General features: G+C 37.2%; 1 protein-coding gene across 3 annotated transcripts in view; it reads left to right on the top strand.

The window, feature by feature from the left end:
• The window catches only part of EXOC4 (exocyst complex component 4), a 931,688-nt gene that overhangs the window by 794,041 nt on the left and 111,398 nt on the right, over positions 1-26,249 (top strand). The gene's annotated exons all lie outside the window — the stretch shown is intronic.

Genomic DNA, 26,249 nt, shown 5'->3' with positions numbered 1-26,249 from the left:
GAAGTCCTTCCCTGCCTCAGGATGCCTATCATGCCCTTCAGGAATCTCCAGCATCTTCCTCTTCTCTAAGATACCAACTTCTCCCTTTGGTTTTCAAAGTCCTTTGTAATCTGGCTCCAGCTTGCCTTTATGGGATTATTGCATATGATTTTCTTCATATGCTCCACTTTCCAACCAGCTATTCCCTGTAAGTGATTACCTTTGTTTCCAAAGGTACTCCCTGCTCCTTAGCCTCATGGGTCTCAGTTTCTTTAATATCTCACTCAGAAAGCTTAGCCTTATCCTTCCTTTTCTCCTTCTTACCCCTGGGTATTACTTTATACCTATTTTATATTTTTCTAAAATTTAGATGTTTTTCCCTTCTTCATCCCCCAAAGAATGTAAGTTTCTTGAGGACAAAGACCACTTTGTTTTTGGCTTCTCTAGGGCCTAATAGTATACTTGGTACCTAGTAGCTGCTTAATAGTGGTTACTGAGTTTTGTTTTTTACTTACTTAATGTGTAATGCCGGAGAAACTGAGATAGGAGAGAGATTAGAGAGTTTTTAATATTTTATTAATGGGAGAGTAAGACTGACTAGACAGAACTCTCGTCTCAAATTATCCAGTGCTGAATGGGAGAATCTCTAACCTTTATGTACCTTTTGGAGACAAAGAAGAGGGAAAGGGCGGGAAAGCCCCTGTCAAGCTAGAAAAGGCCATAAACCAAAAAAAAAAAAAAAAAAAAAAAAAACCCAGAGACAGGATGTCTGAATACACAGAGATAAAGATGTCAGTGAAATACCTTGGAATATTTTAGAGGGATATAGTAAATTTTTGAGGACAGAAAAGAATCAGGAGGTCTACTCTCTTGTTTATCTTGCTTGAGCTAACAATTTATAACCTTAGAGTAATTGGTCCTCAGCCTTAATGGGCCAGAGGGAGATTTACAGCTTAGGGGAGTAATTAGGGAGACTGAGATAAGGGAAACTTGTACAAGGAAACTGAGTCAGGACAGTTAAAGAGAACTGCGGCATAACAAACGCAGGACTGTTGTTAAGGTTCCTATCAGTATAATCTATCATTATCATCATTACTGTTCATATTACTCTTGGCAAAAATACATGACTCTTACACCTCTGGTTTCAATAGAAGAGAGTGCTGTGATCATTGCTGCCTTTGCTCTTCAGAATCAATGCCATCTTTTTATTATGCACCATTTTCCTAATAATCTCACCTTCACTTTAGGAAATTATCATGGTAGGATTTTTTGTTTATAGTTTGAAGTTGGTTGTTACAGCATGGAACTAGAAAATTGTTCTGAATGCACTTGTTGGGTAGCTTAACTAATTATCAGTGAATAAAAATTGTGTCCAACCATTCTGCCAGTAATGAATGAAAAGGTTCACCCAGAGGGTATGTGCACATATTGTCCCCACAGGGAATTATGAAGATGATAATAATTCTTAACATTTACGGAGAGCTTTCTACTAACAAGCAGCTTTACAATCATTAATTCTTAATCTCTCCACTCCCCTCTAACTCTGAGAAACTGGTTATCTTATCCTCTCCATTGTACAATTAAGAATTGATTGTTTAAAACAGAGCTTCGGGGATTTTCTCAAGGACCCAAAATGAGTTAATGGCAGAGTCAGGCTTCTACCTGACTTCCTCTGAGATCTGAGGCCTCTGAGCAGTTGGAGAGGAAAAGACAGAAGAGGAAACAATCCATCATATTGGTGCTCTTTGATTTTATATTCACTGGTGTGCCCCGGTTTCCCCGCATGTAACACTGAACTAATAGTTGTTCCTCTCCAAAGCAGAGCAATGAGATAGATGAAATGCCTCGAGACCATAGCAAGACAAGAGCTGTTGGAGTCATAGAAGAGGGGAGATGAAAGGTCCCTTAAGTCTATCTCACTTTATTTAGCATATTAGGACTCTAAAATCCAAAGGAAAAAAAAAGGGGGGGGGTGGGGCGCTTGTCTTTAGCTATGGAGCGGTGAGTAGAGCCTGGGCTTAGAACATGGGTCCGGTAGGTCTTAATTCTCAGTCTAGGGCCCTTTCCACTGTGCTATTTGGCTTGGCTTGCCTAATTTGAATATTATTTCACTCACTATCAGAAGCAAAATCTTAAATATCATGTCCCCAAAGGGATCTGTTTGGGGACAAAAATTCAGGACTCATACTTTAAGGGGAAAAAAGTCTTTTTTGTTTTTATATCCTTCTCTATAGCAATTCACACAATTAAAATGAAAAGGAAGTATCTGTGAATAAGGTGCAGGTCTTAGCTTATATTAGGTCCAGGGCTCCCAGGCACAGTGTTGCTTATTAATAACAGCTAATACTGTGAACTAGCATCTTGACTCTCTAGTAGTCAGTGAAACCTTGGTGGATTTGAACTGGAGTTCTTAACTAGCAGCTTAATCCAGTTTTTATTAAAAGAAGAATAACTGGAGGTGGGGGAGAGGAAGGAAAAAAAGACAAGCCTGATGAAAAATTAAATACCTTTGTGGAAACAAAGAATATCTGCCTGGCTTCTTGGAAGAAGTAGAAAATACTGTGAATGTCACAAATCTGTTACATGCTAGAATGTGGAAAACCCCTCTGGTCAATTTCATCTGAAGGAGGTACAATATGGAGGTGACTTTTTGGTGAGCCTGTCAAAGGCTCTTTGCTGCAGATAAAAATTCAATAACCTTTCAGTGTGGATGTGCCACAATTATCACTCATTTAAAAACAGTTTCTCTAATAGAGTGTTTTATCATGCTGGACAGTCTCTGCATTGTTCATTATTTAGTGTTTGCTAAGCTGATGGCACTTCCATAGTGGTTCCCTTATCTCTACTTCTTCAGAATTGGATTTTATATTTCCGAACCAGTCAGATATGACAAGTCATTTTCTTCCCTCTTGTCTTTTATGGGAACGCAAACTTTTTTTTTTTTTAACCTTCCTTTCTTCCTACCCCTGCCCCTTTTTAAACAATCATCACTTAAGGATTAAAGTTATTGGAAATATCCACATTAACCAGAGTCAGACTACAAAATGGGGAGGGAGGATTATGTTTTAAATGGAATTGGAGTTTTCCCTCTCCTTTTTTATTCCTTTCTTTTGTAATATGTGTATAAGTCTACATCTTTAGAAACCCCTCCTAAAACACAGGGAGGGTGCCAGAATAAGGTATAATGTAGCATGATGTAGCTAGAAGACAAGGCAAGGCATTATCAGAATGATTATATTATAGAACCTCAATCAAGGATGTGATAAGCTGTGTAAGTGAATCTGTCCACAAATAGAGACTATTTATAGGAAAAACTTATGGAAAGTAAAAGAAGATAAGATAAGAAGGTAGCCTGACACTTGGGAGATGGATGCCAGTTCAAACACCTTTTCCCTTCAGAATTTAGTAACTTTTAGTTTGTTATTAACAATTTTAACTACCTGGGAAATTTTAAAAGGCCTGAGGATTGATGAGATAAAACTCTTGTAAGGTAGTAGAGTATTGGACCTAAATTCAAATGTTCCCTCAGGTACTCTCTAATTTGTGCTCCTAGGTTAGTGATGTGACTTCTCATCTATAAAATGGGCATGATAATAATAGCCATGTAACAGAATTGTTATGAATGAAGGCTGGAAATAGCTGTGTAATTAGATTTGCAAAAGAGCCATTATTGCTGTTGATATTATTACTGACGTAAATATTGTCATTTCTTAAAAAGATGAATATGAAAACATTTTCACCACATATCTACTTTAAGAAATAAACAAATTTTGGCCAGTTTCTTCTTCACATATAGTTTTTGGTCTTGATTGGAGTTTTGAAAGTTTATCGAAATGATAATAGGGAAAATGGAACATTGAAAGGTCATTGGATTGATTGGAAGACTGGAGACCTGATTTACAATTCCTACCTTGCCTGATATGTGCCAAACCCACAAAAAGAGGCAAAAGAGTCCTCACAAAGCTTACAATCTAATAAAGGATCTATTTTGCAAATATATGTAAAAGCAAGCTATGTACAGGATAGAAGGCAATGGTTACCAAAGGAAAGGCATTGAAACAAAGAGGGATTGGGAAAGGCTTCCTATAGAAGATGGGATTTTAGATAGAACTTAAAGGAAACAAGGGAGGTCAATGTTCAGAACAGAAGAGGGAGAGTGTTTCATCTAAGGGAGACAGCCAGAGAGAATGCCTGGAACTGAAAGAGGCTATCTTGTCATGGAATAACAAGGAGGCTAGTGTCACCCATTGAAGAATACTTGTGAGGAGTAATTAAGGAGACTAAAAAGGTAGGGGAGGGCTAGTTGTGAAGGGCTTTGAGTGCCAAACAGAGAATTTTGTATTTGATTCTAGAGACAAGGGGGAGCCACTGGAGTGTATTGAATGGGGGGTTGGTGTTGGGGGGAGACATGGACCTGGGCTTTAGGAAAATCACTTCAGTGGCAGAATGGAGGAGAGATTAGAATGGGGAGAGAATTGAAGCAAGCTGACTCACCAGTGGGCTATTTATTATAATGGTCCAGGTGTAGGATGATGAGGGCCTGCCCCAGGGTGGTGGTGGTATCAGAGAAAAGAAGAGGGCATATCTCAGAGATTTCACAAAGGCAAAATATAAAGTGCCTTAGCAACAGATTGGTTAGGGAAGTTGAAAGATGGTAAGAAGGTTGTGAGCCCAAAAGACTAGGAGAATGGTGTTGCCAAAGAGTTGGAGTTTAGGAAGAAAGATAAATAAGTTCTGTTTGGGATGTGTTGAATTTAAATTGTCTACCGGGCATCCAGTTCAAGATACCTGAAAGGCAGATATGAGATTGGATATCAGCAGAAAATTGGAACAGGATAGGTAGATTTAACAATCATTGGCAGGGAATTGGTGATTAAATTCATGGAAACTGATTAAATAATCAGTGAAATAGCGCGGAGGGCAAATAGAAGAGGGCCTAGGACAGAATCCAGATGGACACCTACACTTAGAGGGCAATATGGGTAGGAAGTTCCAATAAAGGCAATTGAGAAGGAGTAGTCATATAGATAGGAATAGAAAGAACCAGAAGAGAATTGTGTCTCTTTCTAGGACTTGGGACAGTTAACTTTGTAGGCCTCAGTTTCCTGAGTTGTACTAAATGACTTACTAGACATTTTCCAATTCTAAAATTCTATAAATCTATGAGATTATTTTTAATCAAGGCTTATTAAAATTGGATTTGGTCTCAAAGAGAGGCCAAGAGTTTTCTGACTTAATAACAAAACCCCCCACATTTCCTCATTCAATATAATATCTAAATTGAGTCTTTCAGATGACTTAAAAAAAAGATCATAGCATGGTATCTGTTAGTTATAATTAGGTGGAAAAGTATATAATGTCAATATTGACAATTTTCAAGACATGACTTATAAAGTAGAGAAATATTGTAGTCCTGAGGAAATGTTTGAAAGATCTTTTAGAGTTTTTTAAAACAGAAATAAAAATTTCAGGATATCCCATTGTAAGCATTGCAACAGAAACAACATTAAACTCAATCTTTCATCCAGGTCACTTAGTTGGGAAAATGAAAAGAATAGGGAAATTATATTGATTAATTAGTTGTATTTTAACTTTTTACAATTGCCTTCTAACTCCTAATTGACTATAATATAGATGTAGAGCTGGCTAAAAGAGACCTTAGATGAGGAAACTGAGGTTTATTCTCTTGCCAAACTTTATTTTACTCCTACCATCCATTTTTCTCTATTTCTATTTACAAGGGGCTGAGCCAAGTCAAAAAAAGTCCCCCAACTGCCTGAATTCATGTTATCCAACTTTAACTTAGCTCTGCCACCCTCTAGCCATTCGTTCTATTCCTCCATAATTGTTTTCTGTCTCACTCCTCACAAAACTTATTCCCAACCTTCCCTTTTCTCTTAAAGCTCCTCTCCATGCTCAATCCCCTCAGCTAAGGATTTTATTTCTTACTTGACTTGAAAGAAAATGTTAATACCATTCTGCTTCCATTTTCTCCAATTCTGTTTATTAGAAAATTCTTTGGCTTCACATATTGCTCTCTCTTCCTTTACCTCTGACATAGAGGGGGTCCTGCTTGCCACGTCCAACTTCTCTTCATATATACTTGATTCCACCTTCTTCCTCTTCCCCAACAGTTGACATCCAAAATCCTCTCCTAATTCCCTCAGTCTGGATTCTCTGATTTCTTATTACCAATTGGTTTCTTCCCTTCTGTCTTCTAACATGCCATATCTCCCCCATCCTTAAAAAAAACCCAAAACAAAACAAAAAAAAACCTTCGCTAAATCCTAATATCTCCATAAGCATTTGAACTATCTCTCTCCTGTGTATCTATCTCATCTCCCTTTCTCAGCTAAAATCCTCAAAAAAATGTCTGCCCTCACTGCTCTACTCACCACCAAGTCCTCAACTGATTGCTTCTGTGGCTCCTGAAGCCATCACTCAATCACAACTGTTTTCTCCAAAGTAAGGAATGATCTCTTAATCGTCAAATCTCTTTATTCACCCAGCTAACTTCCCTTAGTTCAGACTCCTAAATTACTGCAGCAGCCTCCTATTTGGTCTCTTTACCTAAATTCTCTCTTCCCTCCAGTCCATTCCATACACTACTGCCAAAAGGAATTTTCCTTAAATGCAGATCTATGTGACTACCCTACTCAACCAACTCTACTGACTTCCCATGACTAGAATAAAGCAGAAATTCCTTTGTTTAGCCTTTAAATTCAGCACAACCCAGCCTTACCTCTTTCCAACCTCATTGAACATTACTTTTTTTTTTTTTTGGGGGGGGGGGGGGGGGGGCGGGGCAAGGAAATTGGTGTTAAGTGTCTTGGCCAGGGTCACAACTAGAAAATGTTAAGAGTCTTGAGACTGGGCTTGAACCAAGTTCCTCTCAACCCCAGTACTGGTGCTCTAGTCAATGTACCATCTAGCTGCCCTACTCATGGAATATTTCTCTTCTCTCACTGTGTAAAGAGAGTGGTTGTGAAGGTCTTGGATATGTGGTATAAGGGAGAGGCACAATGCCCAGATTATGAATTAAAGAAACTTGCAGGCCTTTGAAGTGCTTAATAAATATTAGTTATTATCATCAGTATTAATTTAATTCACACATACATATATGTGTACCTGCACGTATATATCCTTTGTGGTTGAGAGGTTCAAAAAAGACAAATATATTTTTTTTCTTGGTTCTCATCTTTTGGAGGAGGGCGTTTGGTCGTAATTTCTCTTTTGATGATAGCAGAAACTAACCAATCCCCATTCTAGAGAAAAGCGATTTCCCCCAATCTTAAATTGCCCAACTCTCTAGAGTCCAGTGTGATCTCTGAAGGAAAGATTGTCTTTGAGCTACCCTCTTATTTGTATTAGAGTTACCACAGCCCTAATTAACGCATTCACTCAAGCCAACAGCACATGTGATTTTAATGGGAAGTGAGGCGATATATCATGGAGACACCCTAACAAAGGGGCTTTGCATACACTACAAGAACTGCCTCATTCCAGGAAGAAGAGCACAGTTCACTGTCAGACAGATGGTTTCCAACAGCAACACAGAGTTTCTCTCACCACATCTTAGCCCTTAGAGACAAGGAGGGAGAGGTTGAGCTCATCAACACCCTGCCAAGATCAGCTTTCCTTTCATCTTGAGGTAGAAATTGTTGTATTCCTCTACTTTTTTCTGCTTCCTAGCATCATTATCTTACTCATTCTCCCTTGAATATATTTTCCTTTTGACTTGTTCACTTGAGCAACCACTGCTTTATTCCAGAGATATTCAACTAATAATGCCCATATCTGTCTCTAATTGGTTTTTTCCTTGAACTCTACTGATTCAAGATGGTGAGGCCATTCTGTGACAGAAGTCATTCATTCTATGTATTTTATTTGAAACTAGAAAGTCCATGTTTTTGATATCCATCTAATGTCAGTGGTTACCTCTGAATGTAGATAGAGACTAAGATGGAACATTTTCTGAGACTCATGGTAGGAGAAATTTAAAGTTTAAAGTTCTTGTATCTTAGAAATCCTCTTCTTGCTACATACACTATATACACTAAAATGTGTCAGGAGGCACAAAAAATTAAACTGCTTGCTGCATTGCATTCTAGAAAGAAATGGGATTTAAGTTACTGATAATATTTGATATAGCCAGTTATTTATACCTGAAGCCCAGTGTAGTTCTGGTCTCTGGATCTGTTAATCATCAGGAAAGTAGGTCCAAACTAAGGTGGACTTATGAAACTAGCCAAGTCAAGACAGCAAACATTTATTAATCATCTCCTATGTGCCTGCACTGTTATAATTGCTGGGGATATAAAGAAAGGCAAAAATTTCCCTTAAGGTTTTGAAAAAAACACCATGAGCAATCAATTCAACAAGATATATTACAAATCAACCCCCTAAGTACCACCTCCTCCCATGAAGAAAAAAACAGCCTTGACTTTAGGAAAAGATGATTTCAGTGAAAATTTTCAATTCATTTTATATCATGGGGTTAAGCACAAAGACCCTTTCAAATAGGCCCTCAAAGCATACTAAAAGGAAAGCATCACTTTTAGCAGTATATCAATTATTCCCACACTGACAAAACCCAGTGAATCCTTTGCAGAAACCTCCAAGATAGAGTTGTTCTCTGCATGGTCACAATTTATTAATTACAAAACTACTCCTATATATTCTAATATCTTCTCTCATGATTTGTAAAGCTTGCATACAAATAATGGTATTCATTCTCTCTTGGCCAATGACAGGTTTTACATTCTTGGAATTAAAAGAAGACTACAATAATGAAAGGGAAAAAAATTTCAAAATACTTTAAGAAAGGCAACTTTTTGATAGTGACTTTGGAAAAGTTAGTTTCAATTGAATGATGTCAGAAGTCAGACAAACTACAGAACTCAAAAGAACATGAGAGAAAATTAGCCCTAATCAAGGCCTGAGCTGGCCCCAACTCAGAAGACAAGCAAATAGGCAAGTTGGTCTGTAAGGATCCAGTTGTCTCAAGGCTGTAGAAGCAGTAATCTAGAGGTATCGTGTGGCCTGCTTTTCTCCAGAAAGTTCTGGCTTCCTTGATACTATAAAAGAATTATTGTGTTAAATACAGCATAATATTTTGAATGCTATCATTCCTAAGGCAGGATTCAACCATATAAGACAAAAAAAAATTGTTATGTCTGCTACTCAAAGACCCAGAACTTAAACACATTTTTTCTGTCCATTACTCCTATGCTACCACCTGTTCCCATTCCTGATTGTATAGAAGGTATCTATGAGAAACTCAGGAACCATTGCAGATATGTCAGTAATCCTTATTACATGAACATTCTGGGCCAGAAAGGAGGAAAGAAATGAATTATCTTCATTTCAGAAGGAAGCTAAATGTCTGAATTGTGTCAGTGATGAAGTCACCTAGTTTTTTTCTGGGACTCCTGTTTCAAGGCTGCATTTACTAGACAATGCTGCCTCCAGATGGTCAGGTTAAGAGACCACAGGGGGCAGCATTATCCTCGTGAGCACATAAACCATTGCTTGGGGCTAAAACTCTTAAAAGAGGATTTTCAGGGCTGACTTAGAGTCTGCTTTTTCTTTTAGAAGTCAGATAACTTTGAACCAAGTGATGGAGAGTAGAGCAGATTTAGGTGATAAGGGATAAGGTGATAAGATAGGAGAACAGCAACAGAAAATGTTCATGGAGGGGTAGGGAAGGTGGAGGGAGGCCATAAGGCCTACAGAAAGTGGGAAGAACGATTTGTTTGAAGGCAGAGGACTTGGCTTTGAATCTCTACTCCGTTTGTTAGCTCTCTGTGATGGCTTTGAATCTCTACTCCGTTTGTTAGCTCTCTGTGATCTTGGATAAGTCACTTCCCTTGCCTTGCCTTTGGAAAATAAAGGGGTCAGATAGACCTCTAAATGATTTCTAAACCTATGATTCTGTATTCTTGTGAAAACTGAGGCAGAAAGCATGGGAAAAAGTGAATCCTTTATTACCTGACCATAGGAGGATTTAAAATAAATACAAACTTTATTGATGCTTTAAAAAAAAAAAAAACCAAACATTTCTGTCACTTCTTAATTCCCCTAACCCTCTTCCTTATAACAAAGTACAAGTCAGCAAAACAAATACCTTGTCCCTGTCTGATAATGCATGCCTCATTCCACATGAAGTCTTTTATAGAAAAGCTTGAGTGCCACCTAGGAAGCAGCAGTCTCAGGTCCCATACTAATCTCATCATGTCACTTGGAGGATGTCACAAATTTCTCTGATTTCCCATTTCTTCTTCTATGAAATAACAAAACCTGTAAATTTCTTTCTTCCATGAACTTTATCAAAAAGTTGCCTTTGTTAAAGCATTTTGAAATTTTTTCCCCTTTTATTCTTGTAGTCTTCTTTTAACTATAAGAATATAAGACCTGTCATTGCCCAAGAGAGGATGAATACCATTATTTATATGCAAGCTTTACAAATCATGAGAGAAGATATTAGAATATATAGGAGCAGTTTTGTAATTAATAGGTTGTGACCATGCAGAGAACAACTCTATCTTGGAGGTTTTTGCAAAAGATTCACTGGGTTTTGTCAGTGTGGAAATAACTGATATACTGCTAAAAGTAATGCCTTTCTTTTAGTATGCTTTGAGGGCCTATTTGAAAGGGTCTTTGTGCTTAACCCTATGTTATAAAATGAACTGAAATTTTTCACTGAAACCATCTTATCCTAAAAGTCAAGACTTTTTTTTTCTTCATGGGGAGAGGTGGTCGTTAGGGGGATGACTTGTAATACATCTTATTGAATTGATTGCTCATAATGTTTTTTTTCTGTTAAACTTTTTTATTAATAAGTATATTTAAAAGTCAGAATAATTAAAGACTGTTAAATGTCTAAGTGATCCTGAACAGCCCTGAGAAGGTGCTTGGAATACTGGTACTTCATTAATGCAATAAATGGTGTGATTTAAAAAAAAAAAAAAAACCCAAACTATAAATCTACACTTAATGTGAAACATCTACCATTAGCTTCAAGTACTAAATTTTGAGCGTGCATAGTCTCCAGTGAATTCCTATTGGCAAGGCATAACTTAGTGTAAATGGGAGCTTTCTTTTTTAAGGGCCTAAAGAGCACAATCCATCCTAGTGTGTAGCTTAAGAAGTCAGGATTCTTAAATGTTAATGGGATATTTTCTATACTCACTGCTTAGTTAGTAGATCGTTCAGTGATCCCCTCTGTATATCAATCCTTTGGTAAGGATCATTTACTCAGGCCTTACATAGATCACAAAAAAACTTCATCAAGAAATAACTTTCATTCTTCTCCATCTGCATTCCTATTCGAAACACAGAAAGAGGTCGAGAAACACATTCCCTAAAATAGGCACTATCCCTTATCCAAACATAATCATTACAATTCAGTGCCTTGGCTAGACAAGGGAATGGAGTTTATAGGCAATTATCTTGGATTTGTATTATTGTGTTGGTTACCCATGTTGCATTTCACTTGGCTTTCTATTTCCCCCACATGCATGGAAGGTCATTTGAGTTAACAACCCTGACACCATTATGAGACAATGCACAAGGGCCACTTAGGATCTCCCCATCCCCATTCTGTGTTCCATTTGTAGTGTAAATCTGGTCACTTGGTAGAAATCACAGCTAAGGTGAATGCATGTCACTGGTAAATGTTATATATAGGGGATTCATATCTTCTATACCCCTAGGGCCTGGCCTAGGTGACCTCAGATGCTTAGTCTCAAATTCTTGGGTTCATTTTCTAACTGCTTAGCAAGTGGTGTTCATGCTTGTATTCTTAACAGTAATTGCAGTCAGGTGGAGATAGTGAAGAATGGCACATCATAATTTTCAGGACTTAAAATCATACTGTCACCTTTTAGCAAAACTACTTATTAAATTTGTGTCTGTGAATAAATCATCTTATCTTCTCATTTCTCTGATTGAAACCTTTCCATTTTCTTTGTTCTCTCCTTTCAAATATTCATTAATCAATTTTAATATAATAATAGCACAGGGCTCTAGGGCATTTCAGTTGAGTCTCAGCAGGAGAGATTAGGAGAGGGGAAGTGAGAGGGCAGACACTGAGGCAGCCATGACCTCTAGTTCAGTCAGTCCCTAAACATTGGTTAAGCTAGCTGCTATTATGTGCCAGGCACTGTGCTAAGTGCTGAGGATACAAAAAGAAGATGAGACAAGCCTGGACTTCACAATCTAATGGCAACAAGCCAAACATACATGTGACCGCTATAGCCTCCTAATTGGTCTCCCAGTTCATACAAAATGATGCTTTGGCCAACGTAGAGGTCTGCTTTCTCTGAGTGTCACTACAGTGGTGGTGGTGAGCTGACTGTTCCTTGGCCCTCACAAAATGGCAGCAGTAGTATTTAAAGGGCTAAGACATGAGTTTCTTCACTCTTGTATTCTATATGAAATCTTATCTACAAAGTTTACCATAAAAACAAACCCACAAAAATATAAACAGAATTGGTTTGGACCACATGTACATATTCTTGATCCATATATTTCTTTGGAGTTTTCTGGAAACTTGAACCAGGCCATTTATGCTTCATAGGCACAGTTTATATCATTTCAAATACTCAATAAAAATGCATTCTCCTTCTACAGATGGGTGTCATTTAATTAAAATATGTATTTAAAATTAAAGGGCTACATTAATTCAACACTGTGGCTTAGATTTTAATTGCACTCAAGTCAGGAAATTCTGAGTTAATGCTCCCTTGGCATCTTTATGTAGCCTTTTTGCACAGATGTATTGTGATCAGAAGAGGTTTTCAATATGCTTTCACATGCTGTAAATGTAGTAATGACTTCAAGATACTAGGGTGGTAGGCAGTATAATAATAGAAAGAGATGTTTCTAAACAGAGGAGACACTGCTCTCGTGGCTTTTCTTCATGCTCTGCCATTGGCTTACCATTTGGCATCTGGCTAATGAGGCTCATGTACCATACCTTACTCCACTAAAATATGAGCAATCGCACTTGCTAGGAGTGTCTCAGAGCTCACTTAACCAGAATAAAATGCACCAATCCTCCTAAGGTATCACCAGCATATGAGACATGATGCCACTATCAGGACTTCACTCAGACACTCTGGTCCTTTTATAACAGGAATAGGTAAACTTGGACACAGAGATGTTTCAGTGAGGATTCTAACTACTTCATTTTTTATAACCAAAATGATATGGGCAGATAGATTCATGACATGATCCTTGTGAATTTTTCCTTCAATGACATAAATCAGGGCTTCTTAAACTTTTTCCCATTCATGATACTTTTTTACCTGAGAAATTTTTACATGATCCCAGGTATATAGATATATAGATTAGGTGTACAAATTAAATATGTACTGATAAACAAATCATAATTTTGTGAACTCCACATTGTATATGACTCCATATGGGATTATGACCCACAGAAGTTTTGATATAAATAACAATCAATCTCTGACTCATCTGTAAAACTCTTATCCATGTTCTCTTAATTGTCCATAAATTCACCACAGTGGGTCCAGATTTCCCTTGACATCAAGAGGGTAGCAGTGGAGAGCATGAATTTAATGTTTCTTCATTCAAATCACATAATTCTACCAAATGTGTTTTGTTTCTTTTCTTTCGGGAGAGCACTTGAATATAATAAAATACAATATAGAAATAAATGATACCTCTTAAAGGTGATCTTCCAACAAGCTGCCTCTTAGGCATGCATCCAAAATTGAAAGATTCTCAAAAGATAAGATAGTTGCAATCACCTTGTTGAAGGTCTTTCTTCTCTGGGCATAAATATCATGAGTCATAAAATAGAGAATTGTAGGCTCACAAAGGGAGCAACCACAGTTGTGGAGAGATATATAATACAATGTCTGAATGGGAGACATTCTCTAATGATAGTGAAATGATCCAGAGATTCTTTTTCTGTATGGCATTGTGCTGGTGGTCTCACTCTCCAGAATTTATTGGAGTCTCTTGGACAAGACCCATAATCACTCAGAAGAACTTGCCCTAACCATCCACATGTGAAAAAATAAAGAGAAAAAAATCTCATCTATCCAGATTATGACAGGTAATTAGATGGATGACATATCATACTTATCCTTTAGAGTGTGTGTGTGTGTGTGTGTGTGTGTGTGTGTGTACGTGCTTATATATATCTCAGATTTTTATTGTTTTTGTTGTCATCTTTTAGTTGTGTCCAACTCTCTGTGACCCTAAATGGAGTTTTCTTGGCAAACAAACTAAAGTACTTTACCATGTCCTTCTAGCTTATTTTACAGATGAAGAAACTGAGAGAAGCAGGGCTAAGTGACTTGTCCAAGATCACATAGCTAGGAAGTGTCTGAGGCCAGATTTTAACTCACAAAGTTGAGTTTTCCTGACTCCAGACCTATCCCTCTATTTACTGAGCCACCTAGCTGCCTCTATAACTTAGATATTTACCAGTGGGCAATGAATTGGTCCAAGATTAAACAAAATGGGATCAATGAACTTTGGAAAATGGCAGAGATCCTTTAATTGCTCCAAACTTATCTCTGAAACAAAAGCCCATTCTTTTCAATACCTATTTTTAGCAGTGTTGTTATATGTCTGTGTCATGAAACACAATCTTTGAAGAATTAAAAATTAATATCCTCAGAGGGCAATCAAGAAACACACAGTATATGTAAGCAAGCTGGAGCACAAAACAAATAAGGAACTATGAAAAAGAATTAAAGAAAAAAGATTCCATTAAAATGTATGACTGGGGAAAAGATGAGACAGTTTACTACTAAACAGGTCAATAAAGATTTATTCAGCAAATATTTATTAATCACTTATGATGCATTAAGCAGTGAGCTAAAGGAGGTAGCATTGGAGCTGGGTCTTATATCTATATCATCAATCAATAGATATTTTTAGGAACCAGTCATGTGCCCATCACTGAACTGACTGTTAGGGAATACAAAGAAAAAAATTAACTCATCTTTGCTTTGGGGGAATTTACATTCTTTTGGAGGAGAGACATCCGTAAGGGTGTGTAGATGTGAATGAGTATATATGTGTGTATGTATATATATTCAGAATAAATATGAGGCAGTTAATCACATCGTGACTATATCATAGTGACTGAGAAAGGGGGAGTGATACATGAGGAGACTGGAAAGGGAAGGGCAGCTTAAACCATCAAAGAAGGGCTTTAAAGGACCAACAAGTGCTCAGATCCAAGGAGCAATAGAAAGCCAGTGGAGTCTATGGAGAACAAATGCAACATGATCCCATATGTACTTAAGGAAAATCACTTGGACAACTGGGTGGAGGATGGATTAGAGAGGGAGAGACCTGAGACAGTGAGATGAATTAGAACAGTGAAGGAGAGTGAAAGGTGGCCAGCAGGTAAACAAAAGATGCTGTCTGTGTGAGCCCTGAGAGCCGGTTGTGTGGCAAAGACTGGAATTAGCAATGGCCGGGTTTGGCTCATTGGCTGGACAGACTGAAGGAGTTCAAGAATGCAGGGCTAAGGCCCTTCCCCTCTTTTGTTTCATGGACCCCTTTGGCGGGATGGGAGAAGCTTGCTGATTCTTTAAATGCATAAACATTAAATACCTAGGATTACAAAGGAAATCGATTATGGTGGAGTTCAAATCTCAAAATATTTTTACAAAAATAACGGACCTGGATCCCTGGTTAAGGACCTCCTAAAGTTACCTGGACTTAGATTCCGTCCTCTAATGCTGACTTCTTGTATGACATTGGCAAGTCTTTCATTTTCTCTAGGGATCAGTTTACTCATCTGTAAAAGGAGGGAGGATTGAATTAAGTGAATTTTAAGGTTCTTTCCTATTGGAATCCTTACTAACTGCTAACTAATTAGAGTTGATCTAATCTTACAAGAAGATGTTTTGGGCAGAACCTGAAACAAGGTACTAAGTAGAACTACCCATAATCCCTCTCTCTGGAAGGAGCATAAATAGGCCAATGGGCCAGTCGGAGAGTTCTAGAGAGAGGAAGACGCTACAAGTCGAGATTTCACCGGAATGACATGAAGACTGGAGCTGGCTGGAGGCTGAAGAAAGCAGAGGCAGAGGCTGAAGGACCAGACCTTTGGATTTGGTGACATTCGGAGAGAGCTCTTGGAACCAAGCAGAGAGATAGGCCTCTAAGCTAACCGGGCTATATTGGAAACAATAAAAGATCTGAACTTTTATCACCTGGCTGCTTTTTGAGAAGAAAAAGCTCACAACATTTTGGCGCCCAACGTGGGACAAACAGACCCCTCAGTGGATTTCAGTGGAAAAGCTCCGATCCTGATTCAAGTGGAAAAGCCTCTGATCCTGATCCAGTGGAAAAAACTTCAACCCAGAAATTAGGGTGAGTGCAACAAAGAAATTTTGTTAGAAGAGTTAAAGTAGAATTTCATCTAAGATGGGACAGATATTTAGAAAACAGTCTGTTTCTGTTCAAGGAAAATGTTTAGAGAGCATTGTCAAAGTTATGGAAAGCCAAGGTTTAATTATAAGTTTACAGCAAATCACTGAATTTTTACAAACTGTAAAGGACATATGTCCTTGTTTCTCTCTTGATAAGGAATTAGATCTAAATGAATGGAAATTGGTTGGAGAGGATCTTTGTCAATTCTATGATAAAAATGGGCCTAACTCAATAATTAATACATATAATGTAATACAATTGGCTATAAGAAGTTATTTAAGTGATAGAATGATGAAAAGGAAAGTACAGGAGGAAGAATTGCCAACTTTACTAGGTGAAAAGGAGGACGAATCAGATGAGAATGGAGTTAATTACAATTCTGAGTGTGATACTTCACAGCAAGAGGAATTAGGTGATTCCACATCTCATGACCCTCCCCCCGCAATTAACCCTTCATGGGTGGAACAAGGGGGAGGGAGAGAGACAGAAACACAGTCAACTTCTCCTGTAAAGCAGAATTTGACAAGATTAGAAAAAGCATTAATTAAGGCAAAAAATGAAGGAGAATATATATCTGATTTTATAAATGCATATCCTGTGATTGAAGAGCTCAACTCCTCAGGTCAAAAAGAGAGAAAATATACTCCTTTTAATTTGGGAAAAATTAAAGATTTGAAAAAGGGTTGCACTCTTTATGGGGCTACATCATCTTATGTGAAGATGTTACTGGATAATTTGTCTAATGAAATCCTAACCCCGAATGACTGGAAATCCATAACGAAAACTTGTCTAGAACCGGGACAAAATTTATTGTGGCTTTTGGAGTTTCATGAATTATGTAGGATTCAAGCCCAACGCAATAGGCAAAAAGGAGCTGTTGTACAAATCACTTTTGACCAACTAGCTGGTGAAGGTCAGTATGCAGAGAGTTCAGAACAGATTTATTATCCCATAACAGTCTATGAGCAAATTTCTAAGGCTGCCATAAAAGCTTGGAATTCTCTCCCTGGACAGAAAGATGGAAATAATGCTTTCACAAAAATAGAGCAAGGTCCCAATGAACCTTTTGCAGATTTTGTGGGACGTTTACAAACAGCTGTAATAAGAACCATTGGAGACAATGCAGCAACAGAAATAATGACCAGATATTTGGCTAAGGAAAATGCCAATGAGGTTTGCAAAAGAATTATATGGGGGCTAGACAAAGATGCTCCTTTAGAGGAAATCATTAGATGCTGTGCCACAGTGGGCACAAATGCTTATTATGCCCAGACTATGATGAACATGGAAAGACAAGGTCCTTCTTGGCAGAGGAATTCTAGAGAAACTCGTCGATGTTTTCACTGCGGAAAAGTTGGACATTTGAGAGCTCATTGTAGATATGGAGATAGAGTGAGAAGACAGGGTGAGAGAAAACCCAAAACCCCATGTCCAAAATGTAACGGAGGCTTTCATTGGCCTCTAAATGTATATTGACCCAGAGGAATGAGAGGCAAGGCCCAGCTCTAAAGTATCTTTTTTTTTTTTTTTTTTTTTTTTTTTTTAATTTTTTATTTAATAATTACATTATATTGACACTCGTTTCTGTTCCGATTTTTTTCCCCTCCCTCCCTCCACCCCCTCCCCTAGATGGCAAGCAGTCCTTTATATGTTGGATATGTTGCAGTATATCCTAGATACAATATATGTTTGCAGAACCGAACAGTTCTCTTGTTGCATAGGGAGAATTGGATTCAGAAGGTATAAATAATCCGGGAAGAAAAACAAAAATGCAGATAGTTTACATTCGTTTCCCAGTGTTCTTTCTTTGGGTGTAGCTGCTTTTGTCCGTCATTTATCAATTGAAACTCAGGTCTCTTTGTCAAAGAAATCCACTTCCATCAAAATATGTCCTCATACAATATCGTTGTCGAAGTGTATAATGATCTCCTGGTTCTGCTCATTTCACTTAGCATCAGTTCATGTAAGTCTCGCCAGTCCTCTCTGTATTCATCCTGCTGGTCATTTCTTACAGAACAATAATATTCCATAACATTCATATACCACAATTTACCCAGCCATTCTCCAATTGATGGGCATCCATTCATTTTCCAGTTTCTAGCCACTACAAACAGGGCTGCTACAAACATTTTGGCACATACAGGTCCCTTTCCCTTCTTTAGTATTTCTTTGGGATATAAGCCCAATAGAAACACTGCTGGATCAAAGGGTATGCACAATTTGATAATTTTTTGGGCATAATTCCAGATTGCTCTCCAGAATGGTTGGATTCGTTCACAACTCCACCAACAATGCATTAGTGTCCCAGTTTTCCCGCATCCCCTCCAACATTCATCATTATTTTTTCCTGTCATCTTAGCCAATCTGACAGGTGTGTAGTGGTATCTCAGAGTTGTCTTAATTTGCATTTCTCTGATCAATAATGATTTGGAACACTCTTTCATATGAGTGGTAATAGTTTCAATCTCATCCTCTGAAAATTGTCTGTTCATATCCTTTGACCATTTATCAATTGGAGAATGGCTTGATTTCTTATAAATTTGAGTCAGTTCTCTATATATTTTGGAAATGAGGCCTTTATCAGAACCTTTAACTGTGAAAATGTTTTCCCAGTTTGTTGCTTCCCTTCTAATCTTGTTTGCATTAGTTTTTATTTGTACAAAAGCTTTTTAATTTGATGTAGTCGAAATTTTCTATTCTGTGATCAGTAATGGTCTCTAGTTCATCTTTGGTCACAAATTTCTTTCTCCTCCACAAGTCTGAGAGATAAACTATTCTATGTTCCTCTAATTTATTTATAGTCTCGTTCTTTATGCCTAGGTCATGGACCCATTTTGATCTTATCTTGGTATATGGTGTTAAGTGTGGGTCCATGCCTAATTTCTGCCATACTAATTTCCAATTATCCCAGCAGTTTTTATCAAATAATGAATTCTTTTCCCAGAAGTTAGGGGCTTTGGGTTTGTCAAACACTAGATTGCTATAATTGACTATTCTGTCTTGTGAGCCTAGCCTTTTCCACTGATCCACTAATCTATTTCTTAGCCAATACCAAATGGTTTTGGTGACTGCTGCTTTATAATATAATTTTAGATCAGGTACAGCTAGGCCACCTTCATTTGATTTTTTTTTCATTAATTCCCTTGAGATTCTCGACTTTTTATTGTTCCATATGAATTTTGTTGTTATTTTTTCTAGATCAATAAAATATTTTCTTGGAAGTCTGATTGGTATAGCACTAAATAAATAGATTAGTTTAGGGAGTATTGTCATCTTTATTATGTTTGCTCGGCCGATCCAAGAGCACTTAATATTTTTCCAATTATTTAAGTCTGACTTTATTTGTGTGGAGACTTTTTTATAATTTTGCTCATATAATTCCTGACTTTCCTTGGTAGATAGATTCCCAAATATTTTATGTTATCAACAGTTATTCTGAATGGAATTTCTCTTTGTATCTCTTGCTGTTGGGTTTTGTTGGTGATGTATAAAAATGCTGAGGATTTATGGGGATTTATTTTGTAGCCAGCTACTTTGCTAAAATTATGAATTATTTCCAATAGCTTTTTGGTAGAATCTCTGGGGTTCTCTAGGTATACCATCATATCATCTGCAAAGAGTGATAGTTTGGTTTCCTCATTGCCTACTCTAATTCCTTTTATATCTTTCTCGACTCTTATTGCCGAGGCTAGTGTTTCTAATACAATATTAAATAATAATGGTGATAGTGGGCAACCTTGCTTCACTCCAGATCTTACTGGGAAAGGTTCCAGTTTTTCCCCATTGCATATGATGCTTACTGATGGTTTTAAATATATGCTCCTGACTATTTTAAGGAAAAGTCCATTTATTCCTATGCTCTCAAGTGTTTTTATTAGGAATGGATGTTGGATTTTATCAAATGCTTTTTCTGCATCTATTGAGATGATCATGTGGTTTTTGTTTGTTTGGTTATTGATATAGTCAATTATGCTAATAGTTTTCCTAATATTGAACCAGCCCTGCATTCCTGGTATAAATCCTACTTGGTCATAGTGTATTATCCTGGTGACAATTTTCTGTAATCTTTTTGCTAATATTTTATTTAAGATTTTAGCATCAATATTCATTAGGGAGATTGGTCTATAATTTTCTTTCTCTGTTTTCAGCTTACCTGGTTTAGGTATCAGTACCATGTCTGTGTCATAAAAGGAGTTTGGTAGGACTCCTTCAATCCCTATTTTTTCAAATAGTTTATATAACATTGGAGTTAATTGTTCTTTAAATGTTTGGTAGAATTCACATGTAAATCCATCTGGTCCTGGGGATTTTTTCTTAGGGAGTTGATTGATAGTTTGTTCTATTTCTTTTTCTGAGATGGGACTGTTTAGGATATTTACTTCTTCCTCTGTTAGTTTGGGCAAGCTGTATTTTTGGAGGTATTTTTCTATTTCATTTAGTTGTCGAATTTATTGGCATAAAGTTGGGCAAAGTAACTCCTAATTATTGCTCTAATTTCCTCTTCGTTAGTGGTGAGTTCTCCCTTTTCATTTTTAAGACTAACAATTTGATTTTCCTCTTTCCTTTTTTTAATCAGATTTACTAAGGGTTTGTCTATTTTGTTGGTTTTTTCATAGAACCAACTCTTAGTTTTATTAATCAATTCAATAGTTTTTTTACTTTCAATTTTATTGATCTCACCTTTTACTTTTAGAATTTCAAGTTTAGTGTTTGACTGGGGGTTTTTAATTTGTTCCTTTTCTAGCATTTTTAATTGCAAACCCAATTCATTGACCTTCTCTTTCTCTATTTTATACAAATAGGCCTCTAGAGATATGAAATTTCCCCTTATTACCGCTTTGGCTGCATCCCATACATTTTGGTATGATGTCTCATTATTATCGTTTTCTTGGGTGAAGTTATTAATTATGTCTATGATTTGCTGTTTCACCCAATCATTCTTTAGTATGAGATTATTTAATTTCCAATTATTTTTTGGTCTACTTCCCCCTGCTTTTTTGTTGAATGTAATTTTCATTGCATCGTGGTCTGAAAAGGATGCATTTACTATTTCTGCCTTACTGCATTTGAGTTTGAGGTTTTTATGTCCTAATATATGGTCAATTTTTGTATAGGTTCCATGAACTGCTGAAAAGAAAGTGTATTCCTTTCTGTCTCCATTACATTTTCTCCAGAGATCTATCATATCTAACTTTTCTAGTATTCTATTTACCTCTTTGACTTCTTTCTTATTTATTTTGTGGTTTGATTTATCTAATTCTGAGAGTGCAAGGTTAAGATCTCCCACTATTATAGTTTTACTGTCTATTTCTTCTTGCAGCTCTCTTAGTTTCTCTTTTAAGAATTTAGATGCTACCCCACTTGGTGCATATATGTTTAATATAGATAGTGCTTCATTATCCATGCTACCCTTTAGCAAGATATAGTGTCCTTCCTTATCTCTTTTAATTAGGTCAATTTTTGCTTTAGCTTGATCTGAGATCAGGATGGCTACCCCTGCTTTTTTGACTTCACCTGAAGCATAGTAGATTTTGCTCCAACCTTTTACCTTTAACCTGCATGTATCTCCCCGCTTCAAGTGTGTTTCCTGTAAACAACATATTGTAGGATTCTGGCTTTTAATCCATTCTGCTAACCGCTTCCTCTTTATGGGGGAGTTTACCCCGTTCACGTTTATGGTTAGAATGACCAATTCTGTATTACTTGCCATCTTGTTAACCCCGGTTTATGCTTTCCTCCCTTCTTTCCCCTTTCCCCCCCTTCCAAGTATTAAGCTTGTGAGCACCCCTTGCTTCTCACAGCCCTCCCTTTTTAGTGTCCCTCCCCCCGCCTTAGAGTTCCTCCCCCTATCTTACCCCTTTTCCTCCCAGTTCCCGTATTCCCTTCCGCTTAGCTTATTCCTTCCCTTTCCACTTTTCCCTTCTCACTTTTCAATGAGATGGGAGAAGTTTCACCATAGATTGAATATGTCTTAAGATTTTTCACTTAAAGCCAATTCTGAAGGCAGTAAGATACCCACTATATTCATCCCCCTCCATTCTTTCTCTCAGATATAATAGGTTTCCTATGCCTCTTCATGAGATGTACTACCCCCACTTTACCCTTTTTCTGGTACAATGTCCTTTCCACATCAATTTCTAGAACAAGGTATACATGTATTCTTTATACATCTATATAGTCAAAATATAGTTCCCAAGATTAATCTTTACCTTTTTAGATTTCTCTTGAGTTCTATATTTGTAGATCAAACTTTTTGTTAAGTTCTGGTTTTTTCATCAGAAATAGATGAAATTCGCTTACTTCGTTGAATGTCCATCTTCTTCCCTGGAAAAAGATGCTCATTCTCGCTGGGTAAGTTATTTTTGGTTGCATACCAAGTTCCTTAGCCTTTCGGAATATCATATTCCAGGCCCTTCGATCTTTTAATGTGGATGCTGCCAGATCCTGGGTGATCCTTATTGTGGCTCCTTGATACTTGAATTGGGTTTTTCTAGCCGCTTGCAATATTTTTTCTTTCATCTGAGGGTTCTGGCATTTGGCCACTATATTCCTTGGTGTTTTGATTTTTGGATCCCTTTCAGTGGGTGATCGATGAATCCTTTCAATGTTTATTTTTTCCTCTGTTCCTATGACTTCTGGGCAGTTCTCTTTGATAATTTCCTGGAAGACAGTGTCCAGGCTCTTTTTTTCATCATGTTTTTCTGGGAGTCCAATGATTCTCAGATTGTCTCTCCTGGATCTGTTTTCCAGGTCTGTTGTCTTTCCCAGAAGGTATTTCACATTTTTCTCCATTGTTTGATTTTTTTGGATTTGCTTGACTGATTCTTCTTGTCTCCTCGAGTCATTCAATTCCACTTGTTCAATTCTGATTTTCAGTGAAGTATTCTCTTCACTCACTTTTTTAAAATCTTTCTCTAATTGTCCAATTGAGTTCTTTTGTTCTGTGGAATTTTTTTCCATTTCGCCAATTTTGTTTTTTAGAGAGCTGTTTTCTGTTTCCAGTTCACCAATCCTATTTTTCAAGGATTTTACTTCTTTATCCACTCTCTCTTTAACTTTCTCCAGGCTCTTTTGCCAAGCCTCCCTCTCCTTTTCCCAAGCTTCCCTCTCCTTTTGCCAAGCCTCACTCTGCTTTCCCCATTTTTCTTCTAGCTCCCTTGTGAGAGCCTTTTTAATCACTTCTATGAGGTTCATCTGTGCTGAGGAGCAGACAATCTCCTCCTTTGGGGATTCACCTGGGGACTGCCTGTTTTTAGTCTCCTCAGGATTTAGAGTCTGCTCTCTATCTGTGTAGAAGCTGTCAAGGGTTAAAGTCCTCTTCAGCTTCTTGCTCATTCTGTCTATTAATCAGAGACAAACTTTCTTGGCGGATCTCAAGGATGGCTTCTCTTGGTAACTATATGTGGGTTTTTTTCAGTCAAGCATTGATTCAGAGGCTTGTAATGAAGTGGATAGTGAGAGAAAGCGCGGAGCTTATGCAACTGTGAGCCTCCTCTCCGCCATCTTAACCGGAAGTCCAGCTCTAAAGTATCAATCAAAGGACAGGTGGGGCATGATAGCAGCTGAGGTTACACCCAGAGAGACTTTAGAAATTCAGAACTCTGATGTCATCAACCAACAGAAAAGCAATCAGGATCACAGTTGGGAAGAATACAGGCCTTTTAAGACAACAAGACAATATCCAATGCAAACAGCTCCAATGTAATTACCAGATGATGAGGAGAAATCCCAAATTTGGTAAATAGAAGGGAATTAGATTAACTGCTTGGGGAAGAGGATCTGCTTATATTTCCACTGATGAAGAAAGAATCAGATGGCTGACTATGAAACTGTCAAAAGGACTCTTAAAATCTTCAGAAATCATTGGATTTCCTAACACAAGATGAAACTATTTCAGTTCCTGAAAAACCAGCAAGAATCATTGGGTTCCTTAAGATGAAAAATTGTTGATGAGACTTTTTGCAGTACTTCAGAGCTTACAGGAACTATTGGATTCCTGGCACATGAACTAATGGACAATGGAATCCTATTGGACTGTTTCTAGGACTTATGGACATGTGTAAATTTTCAGGATGATTCATGTTATTTGTTACATTACTACTAGCCTGTGTTATATTGCTATGTGCTTATGTAAATTAAGTATAATGCCTCCCATATTGATGGATTTATGTATACCATGTATATCTGTTACAAAGTTCTGGCCCATATTGATGGATTTATGTGTACCCCCTCAGAAACCCCCTATGTTTTAAAACAAAAGAAAGGGGGAGATATTGGAATCCTTACTAACTGCTAACTAATTAGAGTTGATCTAATCTTACAAGAAGATGTTTTGGGCAGAACCTGAAACAAGGTACTAAGTAGAACTACCCATAATCCCTCTCTCTGGAAGGAGCATAAATAGGCCAATGGGCCAGTCGGAGAGTTCTAGAGAGAGGAAGAAGCTACAAGTCGAGATTTCACCGGAATGACATGAAGACTGGAGCTGGCTGGAGGCTGAAGAAAGCAGAGGCAGAGGCTGAAGGACCAGACCTTTGGATTTGGTGACATTCGGAGAGAGCTCTTGGAACCAAGCAGAGAGATAGGCCTCTAAGCTAACCGGGCTATATTGGAAACAATAAAAGATCTGAACTTTTATCACCTGGCTGCTTTTTGAGAAGAAAAAGATCACAACACTTTCCAACTCTAGATCTCTGATTAGAAGTAGTGAGGTCGCACAATGGAGAGAGCACCCATAGAACTGGAGTTCAGAGGGGCTGGAGTCAGAAACTCCACCCGTTGACACTTACTATGAGACCCTAAGCAAGTCATTTCACCTTTCTAAGCCTCAGCTTCCTCATATGTGAAACCGGGTATAATAATAATAATAATAATATTATATATATATATATATATCCCTTAGGGTTGTAGAGATCAAATGAGATAATAATTGTAAAGTGTTTAGTATAGGGCCCAACACATAATAAGTGCTATATGAATGTTAGTTTTTATTTTTGTTATTGTATATCCTGGTTACAAACCTTAGAGATTAGAAAAATTATGGTGACTTTTACAGAAATACAGAGTGGGTTTGGAGAGAGACGAATTCTGTTTTAGTCATATCTTGATATAAAATCCGTATTTCCCTTTGTATAATTAAACCAAACTTTATTTTTTTAACTAAAGTTTTTTTATTTACAAAACATATGCATGGGTAATTTTTCAACATTGACCTTTGCAAAACCTTCTGTTCCAAATTTTCCCCTCCTTCCCCCCACCTTCTCCCCTAGATGGCAGGTAGTCCAATACATGTTAAATATGTTAAAATATATTAAACCAAACTTTAAAAACAATGGATGCTTAATATATACATGTTGGCTGTTGATTCATATCAGATTCACTATAATGTAACAACCATTCCTGCTGCATAAAATACTGCCTTTATTAACAGTTTCAAAATAATATTGTTAATACATTTTAACCAAATCTAATGCAACATTAGGACAACCCTTCTGTTAACAGTGTCATCCTAGCATCCATTTATAACATTGCTATTTATTTTAGCTGCCTGCCCCTAAAGGGATGTATAGTGTAATCTACACCTACATACATACATACATTATGCAGGGCAAGAATAAAGAGAATGGAAAAGTGACCAGAACCAGATGTCATGGGAAATAGAGATCAATGGAATATATGTAGAAAACCAGAGAAACAAGACAGATAAAACATCAAAATAATCAGAGAGGATAATCCAGAAAGATGGAAGTGTTAAAGAAAAATGAAAATTTTTATTAAGGAAAAGTAGAAAGAAAAGTTGATAAATTATTTTAAAATCTAGTACATATCTTGATGAATTT

The sequence above is a fragment of the Antechinus flavipes genome, chromosome 5 (assembly GCF_016432865.1).
Source record: "Antechinus flavipes isolate AdamAnt ecotype Samford, QLD, Australia chromosome 5, AdamAnt_v2, whole genome shotgun sequence".
NCBI classification, from domain to species: Eukaryota; Metazoa; Chordata; class Mammalia; order Dasyuromorphia; family Dasyuridae; genus Antechinus; species Antechinus flavipes.
Note: the sequence above shows the minus strand (reverse complement) of the source record. Positions and strands in the feature narration are given on the sequence as shown.